This window comes from Triticum aestivum, chromosome 2A, assembly GCF_018294505.1.
Source record: "Triticum aestivum cultivar Chinese Spring chromosome 2A, IWGSC CS RefSeq v2.1, whole genome shotgun sequence".
NCBI lineage: Eukaryota > Viridiplantae > Streptophyta > Magnoliopsida > Poales > Poaceae > Triticum > Triticum aestivum.
The window spans coordinates 492,809,225-492,818,548 of NC_057797.1; positions in this window are offsets into that span (position 1 = coordinate 492,809,225).

A 9,324-nucleotide genomic window follows, 5' to 3' on the forward strand; every position below is an offset into this window, starting at 1 on the left:
AGAGCACCGGCATCGACGACAATGACCAGCTGATACATCTCCGTCGTATGTATAATTTTTGATTGTTCCATGCCAATATTCAACAACTTTCATATACGACAACTTTTTATACTATTTTTGGGACTAACATATTGATCCAGTGCCTAGTGCCAGTTCCTGTTTGTTGCATGTTTTTTGTTTCGCAGAATATCCATATCAAACAGAGTCCAAACGGGATAAAAACTGACGGAGATTTTTTTTTGGAATATATATGATTTTTGGGAAGAAAAATCCACGCGAGACGGTGCCCGAGGGAGGCACGAGGCAGGGAGGCGCGCCCCACCCCCTGGGCACGCCCCTGACCCTCATGGCCACCCCGTAAGGTGGTTGATGCCCTTATTTCCCCGCAAGAAAGCGAATATCCAGATAGAGATCATGTTAAAATTTCATCCCAATCAGAGTTACGAATCTCCGGTAATATAAGAAATGGTGAAGGGGTAGATTCTGAGAACGCAGAAACAGAGAGAGACAGAGAGACATATCCAATCTCGGAGTGGCCTTCGCCCCTCCCATGCTGTGGAGGCCATGGACCAGAGGGGAAACCCTTCTGCCATCTAGGGAGGAGGTCAAGGAAGAAGAAGAAGGAGGGGGGCTCTCTCCCCCTCGCTTCCGGTGGCGCCGGAGTGCCACCGGGGCCATCATCATCACCGCAATCTTCACCGACAACTTCACCGCCATCATCACCAACTCTTCCCCCCTCTATGCAGCGGTGTAACCCCTCTTTTACCCGCTGTAATCTCTACTTAAACATGGTGCTCAATGCTATATATTATTTCCCAATGATGTATGGCTATCCTATGATGTTTGAGTAGATCCGTATTGTCCTATGGGTTAATTGATGATCGTGATTGCTTTGAGTTGCATGTTTTATTATTGGTTCTGTCCTATGGTGCTCTCCGTGTCACGCAAGCATGAGGGATTCCCGCTGTAGGGTTTGCAATATGTTCATGATTTGCTTATGGTGGGTGGCGTGAGTGACAGAAGCACATACCCGAGTAAGTATGTTGTTTGCGTATGGGATAAAGAGGACTTGATGCCTTATAATGCTATGGTTGGGTTTACCTTAATGATCTTTAGTAGTTGCGGATGCTTGCTAGAGTTCCAATCATAAGTGCATATGATCCAAGTAGAGAAAGTATGTTAGCTTATGCCTCTCCCTCAAATAAAATTGCAATATTGATTACCGGTCTAGTTATCGATTGCCTAGGGACAAATAACTTTCTCGTAACAAAAAGCTCTTTACTAAAACTAACTTAGTTGTGTCTTTATCTAAACAGCCCCTACTTTTTATTTACGTAATCTTTATTATCTTGCAAACCTATCCAACAACACCTACAAAGTACTTCTAGTTTCATACTTGTTCCAGGTAAAGCGAACATCAAGCATGCGTAGAGTTGTATCGGTGGTCGATAGAACTTGAGGAATATTTGTTCTACCTTTAGCTCCTCGTTGGGTTCGACACTCTTACTTATCGAAAACTGTTGCGATCCCCTATACTTGTGGGTCATAGCGTGGGGTGAATATTCTCGTGTATGCTTGTTTGCTTTATCACTAAGTAATTTTTATTTGCTATTCTTAGTTGTTTTCTATCTTTAGTTATGGGTAGGAAATGCAAAATACCAAAAAAATAGTTGTACCTACTGAACCAATGGTTGAAGAACCACTCAAAATCTATCACACTCCTGAAGCTTATTACTTGGATTATCTTCGATCCCTATGTGCTCGTGCTGAAACCCCAACTAGCTTAGTTCAGGGCAAATCTTTAGATGAGCATGCTTGTTATGTGTGACACCGTATATTTGAAAAAGGGAAACTTTTACTGGGTCAAGTTCATCGGTTGCAATGCTATGCTTGGAATTTATGTGAAATCTATGATTTTACTTGTTGTTCTGAAAACCCTAAGAAACACCTTCCCTATCAATGTGAGTTTAGTGATAATGGAATCGTATATTCGTATGCTAAGGGTGTTTATAATTACTATGATGTTCAACAAATTGAAGAATTTGTTGCTTTTAAGGGTGCTTACGAAATTGCTTCTTTGATTGAAAAGTATGATGCTACTCTTTACAAATCTGAAAATTTTGCCATACTTAAATATTGCTATGATAATTATGCTTCTAATGCCTATGTTAAACCATATATTGAGGACTCCTCCGCTGTCCAAGAAGAAACTAATATTTTGCAGGAGTCTATGGAAGAAGAAATTAATGACATTGTGAGCTCATTTGATGAAAAAGATGATGAGGAGAGTGAAGAACATAAGGAGGAAGAGCAGATCTGAAGGATGATTGCTTACCGCCACCTTCTAATGAGAGTAACTCTTCAACTCATACATTATTTAATTTCCCTTCGCGCTTACCGAAGGATGATTGCTATGATAATTGCTATGATCCTGTTGATTCTTTTGAAATATCCCTTTTTGATGATGCTTGCAATGCCTGTGGCCAAGATGCCAATATGAATTATGCTTATGGAGATGAATTTGCTATAGTTCCTTATGTTAAACATGAAATTGTTGCTATTGCACCCACACATGATAGTCCTATTATCTTTTTGAATTCTCCCGACTACACTATATCGGAGAAGTTTGCACTTATTAAGGATTATATTGATGGGTTACGTTTTACTATTACACATGATGATTTTGATGAATATAATATGCATGTGTTTTCTGCTCCTACTTGCAATTATTATGAGAGAGGAACTATATCTCCACCTCTCTATGTTTCCAACATGGTAAAATTGCAAGAAACTGTTTATACTATGCATTGGCCTTTTACTACGTGTGCATGAATTGTTCTTTTATGACATGCCGATGCATAGGAAGAGAGTTAGACTTCGTTGTTGCATGATATATGTTACTTTGTGCTCTCTATTAAATTACAAATCATTGTTAATTAAAATTGGCTTTGATATACCTTGGGATCCGGGTGGATTCATTACTTTAGCACTATATGCCTAGCTTAATGGCTTTAAAGAAAGCGCTTCCAGGGAGACAACCCTGAAGTTTTAGAGTTTCATTTATTTCTGTTTAGTGCTTATAATGTTTAAAAATAAAAATAATATGCCAAGGTTTTCTTTAGGATTTTTACTTTGCTTGTTGGTTTGTACGGTGCAGGACAGAAACTTTGGCTGTAGTGCGCGATTTTAATTTTTGTACTGGAACGTCAAATGGTTCTGAAACTTTTTGGACTGTATTTCTATACAAATATTTTATTTTTCCTAATTTTGGTAGAATTTTTGGAGTACCATAGTTATGGTTAATGTTCAGATTACTACAGACTGTTCTGTTTTAGACAGATTCTGTTTTTGATGCATAGTTTGCTTGTTTTGATGAAACTATCGATTTATATCAGTGGATTAAGCCATGAAAAAGTTATATTACAGTAGCTACAATGCCAAAACAAAATATGAATTGGTTTGCAACAGTACTTAGAATAGTGATTTGCTTTATAATACTAACGGATCTTACCGAGTTTTCTGTTGAAGTTTTATGTGGATGAAGTGTCCGATGATCGAGAAGGTCTCAATGTGAGAAGAAGGAAGAGAGGCAAGAGCTCAAGCTTGGGGATGCTCGAGGCACCCAAGTAAATATTAAAGGAGACTCAAGCTTCTAAGCTTGGGGATGCCCTGGAAGGCATCCCTTCTTTCTTCAACAAGTATCGGTATGTTTTCGGATTCGTTTCGTTCATGTGATATGTGCAATCTTGGAGCGTCTTTTGCATTTAGTATTCATTTTTGTTTTATGCACCATGCTGGTATGAGATAGTCCTTGGTTGATTTATAGAATGCTCTATGCACTTCACTTATATCTTTTGAGTATAGCTTTATAGAATGCTTCATGTGCTTCACTTGTATTATTTGAAGTTTGGATTGCCTGTTTCTCTTTACATAGAAAACCGCCATTTGTAGAATGCTCTTTTGCTTCACTTATATTCGTTAGAGCACGGGCATATATTTTGTAGAAAGAATTAAACTCTCTTGCTTCATTTATATCTATTTAGAGAGATGACATGAATTGGTCATTCACATGGTTAGTCATAAAATCCTACATAAAACTTGTAGATCACTGAATATGATATGTTTGATTCCTTGCAATAGTTTTGTGATATAAAGATGGTGATATTAGAGTCATGCTTGTGGGTAGTTGTGGATTAGTATAAATACTTGTGTTGAGGTTTGTGATTCCCGTAGCATGCACGTATGGTGAACCGTTATGTAACGAAGTCGGAGCATGATGTATTTATTGATTGTCTTCCTTGTGAGTGGTGGTCAGGGACGAGCGATGGTCTTTTCCTTCCAATCTATCCCCCTAGGGGCATGCGTAGTAGTACTTTGCTTCGAGGGCTAATAAACTTTTGCAATAAGTATGTGAGTTCTTTATGAATAATTTTGAGTCCATGGATTATACGCACTCTCACCCTTCCATCATTGCTAGCCTCTTCGGTACCGTGCATTGCCCTTTCTCACCTCGAGAGTTGGTGCAAACTTCGCCGGTGCATCCAAACCCCATGTATGATACGCTCTGTCACACATAAGCCTCCTTATATCTTTCTCAAAACAGCCACCATACCTACCTATTATGGCATTTCAATAGCCATTCCAAGATATATTGCCATGCAACTTCCATCATCATCATGTACATGACTTGAGCATTCATTGTCATATTGCTTTGCATGATCGTAAGATAGCTAGCATGATGTGTTCATGGCTTGTCCGTTTTTTGATGTCATTGCTATGCTAGATCATTGCACATCCCGGTACACTGCCGGAGGCATTCATATAGAGTCATATCTTTGTTCTAGTATCGAGTTGTAATATTGAGTTGCAAGTAAATAAAAGTGTGATGATCATCATTATTAGAGCATTGGCCGCCAAAAAAAGAGAGGCCAAAGAAGCCTAAATAAAAAAAGGGGGCCAAAGAAGCCCGCAAAAAAGGGAAAAACAGGGCGATGTTACTATCCTTTTACCACACTTGTGCTTCAAAGTAGCACCATGTTCTTCATATAGAGAGTCTCTTGAGTTATCACTTTCATATACTGATGGGAATTTTCATTATAGAACTTGGCTTGTATATTCCGATGATGGGCTTCCTCAAATGCTCGAGGTCTTCATGAGCAAGCAAGTTGTGCACACCCACTTAGTTTCAGTTTGAGCTTTCATACACTTATAGCTCTAGTTCATCCGTTGCATGGCAATCCCTACTCACTCACATTGATATCTATTGATGGGCATCTCCATAGCCCGTTGATATGCCTAGTTGATGTGAGAGTATCTTCTCCTTTTTGTCTTCTCCACAACCACCATTCTATTCCACCTATAGTGCTATATCCATGGCTCACGCTCATGTATTGCGTGAGGGTTGAAAATGCTGAAGCGTGTTAAAAAGTATGAACCAATTGCTCGGCTTGTCATTGGGGTTGTGCATGATGTGAATATTTTGTGTGGTGAAGATGGAGCATAGCCAGACTATATGATTTTGTAGGGATAACTTTCTTTGGCCTTGTTATTTTGAAAAGACATGATTGCTTTATTAGTAGGCTTGAAGTATTATTGTTTTTATGTCAAATGATAGACTATTGCTTTGAATCACTTGTATCCTAATATTCATGCCATGATTAGATATGTGATCAAGATTATGCTAGGTAGCATTCCACATCAAAAATTATCTTTTTTATCATTTACCTACTCGAGGACGAGCAGGAATTAAGCTTGGGGATGATGATACGTCTCTGTCGTATCTATAATTTTTGATTGTTCCATGCCAATATTCTACAACTTTCATATAATTTTGGCAACTTTTTATACTATTTTTGGCACTAACATATTGATCCAGTGCCCAGTGCCAGTTCCTGTTCGTTGCATGTTTTTTGTTTCGCAGAATATCCATATCAAACGGAGTCCAAACGGGATAAAAACTGACGGAGATTTTTTTTGGAATATATATGATTTTTGGGAAGAAAAATCCACGCGAGACGGTGCCTGAGGGAGGCATGAAGCAGGGGGGTGCACCCCTGACCCTCGTGGCCACCCTGTAAGGTGGTTGATTCCCTTCTTTCGCCGCAAGAAAGCTAATATCCGGTTAGAGATCGTGTTAAAATTTCAGCCCAATCGGAGTTACGGATCTCCGGGAATATAAGAAACGGTGAAAGGGTAGATTCTGAGAACGCAGAAACAGAGAGAGACAGAGAGACAAATCCAATCTCGGAGGGGCTCTCGCCCCTCCCACGCGATGGAGGCCATGGACTAGAGGGAAAACCTTTCTCCCATCTAGGGAGGAGGTCAAGGAAGAAGAAGAAGGAGGGGGGCTCTCTCCCCCTCGCGTTCGGTGGCGCCGGAGTGCCACCGGGGCCATCATCATCACCGCAATCTTCACCAACAACTTCACCGCCATCATCACCAACTCTTCCCCCCTCTATGCAGCGGTGTAACCCCTCTTTTATCCGCTGTAATATCTACTTAAACATGGTGCTCAATGCAATATATTATTTCCCAATGATGTTTGAGTACATCCGTTTTGTCCTATGGGTTAATTGATGATCGTGGTTGGTTTGAGTTGCATGTTTTATTATTGGTGCTGTCCTATGGCGCTCTCCGTGTCGCACAAGCATGAGGGATTCCCGCTGTAGGGTTTGCAATATGTTCATGATTTTCTTATGGTGGGTGGCATGAGTGATAGAAGAACATACCCAAGTAAGTAGGTTGTTTGCGTATGGGATAAAGAGGACTTGATACTTTAATGCTATGGTTGGGTTTTACCTTAATGATCTTTTGTAGTTGGGGATGCTTGCTAGAGTTCCAATCATAAGTGCATATGATCCAAGTAGAGAAATTATGTTAGCTTATGCCTCTCCCTCAAATAAAATTGCAATATTGATTACCGGTCTAGTTATCGATTGCCTAGGGACAAATAACTTTCTCGTAAAAAAAGCTCTTTACTAAAACTAACTTAGTTGTGTCTTTATCTAAACCACCCCTACTTTTTATTTATGTAATCTTTATTATCTTGCAAACCTATCCAACAACACCTACAAAGTACTTCTAGTTTCATACTTGTTCTAGGTAAAGCGAATGCCAAGCGTGCGTAGAGTTGTATCGGCGGTCGATAGAACTTGAGGGAATATTTGTTCTACCTTTAGCTCCTCGTTGGGTTCGACACTCTTACTTATCGAAAACTGTTGTGATCCCCTATACTTGTGGGTTATCACCAGGTGCCTCGCCGCCGGGACCGCTTCAAGGACGGCGGTGGGTCATCCCACCACCGCGCGACGGTGAAGCACGAGAGGGACTCATATTGAGCTGAGTCCGGGAGGCCCTCAGAGCTGCGCCTCGTCAGTTGCCGCGGTCATGCGGGCCACTTTTGCTCGTCCTTTCCTTCGTTCCCGCATTTCAAAAAACAAGCATGGGGCCCTACGAGGGCGTGTAATGAACCGCTATTTAATGCCGCTATGCTATGTTTATTGTTTCTGTGTTGTGTTGTGACATTCGTGCTCCGTGTAGACGCAGAGGGATAACTTAGCTTCATACGCCCGGGGTAGTTTCCTGTCTCGTGAGGGCGCGGCTTCTGGCATCTGGTAAGGCCTCCTTATTGCTGGCTCGGGAGGCGCTGACCTCGGGAGGCATCGCACAACTATAGAATTCGTTAAGGCATCTGTCGGGTGCCTTGCCCTTCCTTGCGCGATCCCTCAGGCATGGGCTAATCATGGCATGGCGCAGCATGTCGCGGTACCCATGGGGCACAGAGTTAGGAGGGTGCACCAATAACGAGCCCAATCGAGGGCACCTCGCGAAGATCAAGGGAGCCGAAGCTCTAGGGCGACAGGGCTTTGGCGAGGTGTGTCTGTGGTTTAGGCTAGCCCAGCGCGCGCGCACACACACACACACACACCTGCCCAGCCCTCGCACGAGGTGCGTGAGCAAGAGCGTCGGGAAACTGTCGTCCTCCCTGGCACGAAACAAAGAAGCAAGCGAAGATGTAGCGGAAAAGGGGAACCCAATCAAGCAATCAGGAAACGCCAGAACTCTAAATTTCATTAAAAGGTTACAAACCAACTTCAGAAAGCAAATGAACAGCCGCGTCCGGCACCTAGTCTAGTCTTCTCACCAGCGCGGAGCTAAGTGCTGCCACTAGGACATGGGAGGGAGCCCCCAAGGCCCGAGGGCGGCACTCCCGAGACTCCAGGGCGTGTATAGCCCCACTTATTATTATGTGAGAGTGTCACGAGCGAAGATATTCATAGACACTAGGACTTGCTTCATGGGTAGAACTTCCGGAGGTGCTGGATGTTCCAGGCGTTCTGGATGGGGATCCCGTCCTATGTCTCCAGGCGCACACCGCCAGGCCTGGAGACGCAGGCAATCCTAAACTGGCCCTCCCACATGGGTGAGAGCTTATGCAGCCCTTCCCTGGAGAGCACCCGCCTCAGGACAAGATCGCCCAACTCAAGCATCCTGGAGCGGACGTTGCAGCAGTGGTACCGCCACAGCGCCTGCTGGTACCTTGCCGCACGGAGCGAGGCTGTAACACCCCGGATGTAACTTGCCATATTTGTAACTCCGACTCTTGCCATTTTCGGCCGTAAGTTACGAGATTCCCTTCGTGGTTGGGTTTTGTCTTCGTTTTGCTTTTTGTTCATGTCATGCATTTCATATCATGTCATCATGTGCATCGCATTTGCATTCGTGTTCGTCTCACGCATCCGAGCATTTTCCCCGTTGTCCGTTTCGCAATCCGACCCTCCCACATGCACCAGCGCACCCCTCTTGTCTCTTTTCATGAGCGGGTGTTAAACGTTCTCGGAATGGAACGAGATTTGCCAAGTGGCCTTGGTACACCACCGGTAGACCGTGTGTAAAATTTCATTCCATTTGGAGCCCGTTTGATGCTCCAACGGTTAACCGGGTAACCGCAAAGGCCTCTTGTGTGTTGCAGCCCAACACCCCTCCAAAACAGCCCAATAACCCATCTAAACCATCTCCATGTTTTCCATCGTCGGATCACGATCGTGTGGGCGAAAACTACACCATATTTGGACACTCCAAACTCCCTCTACCTATAAATATGGGCATCCCCCAGAAATTTCCGCAGATGAAACCCTAGCCCCACTCCCCTCTGCCGCCGGACACGTCTGGTCCGCACCGGACAAAAACCCGCCGCCGCACCCGCGCCAACCGCAGCATGCCACGTGGACTTCCGCCACCGTCCGCCGCGCCGGCCCGCTCGGCCCAGCGCGGGCCCCCGACGACCCGTTCGCCGCCTGCCTAGCTCCAGCCGCCGCCCTGCGC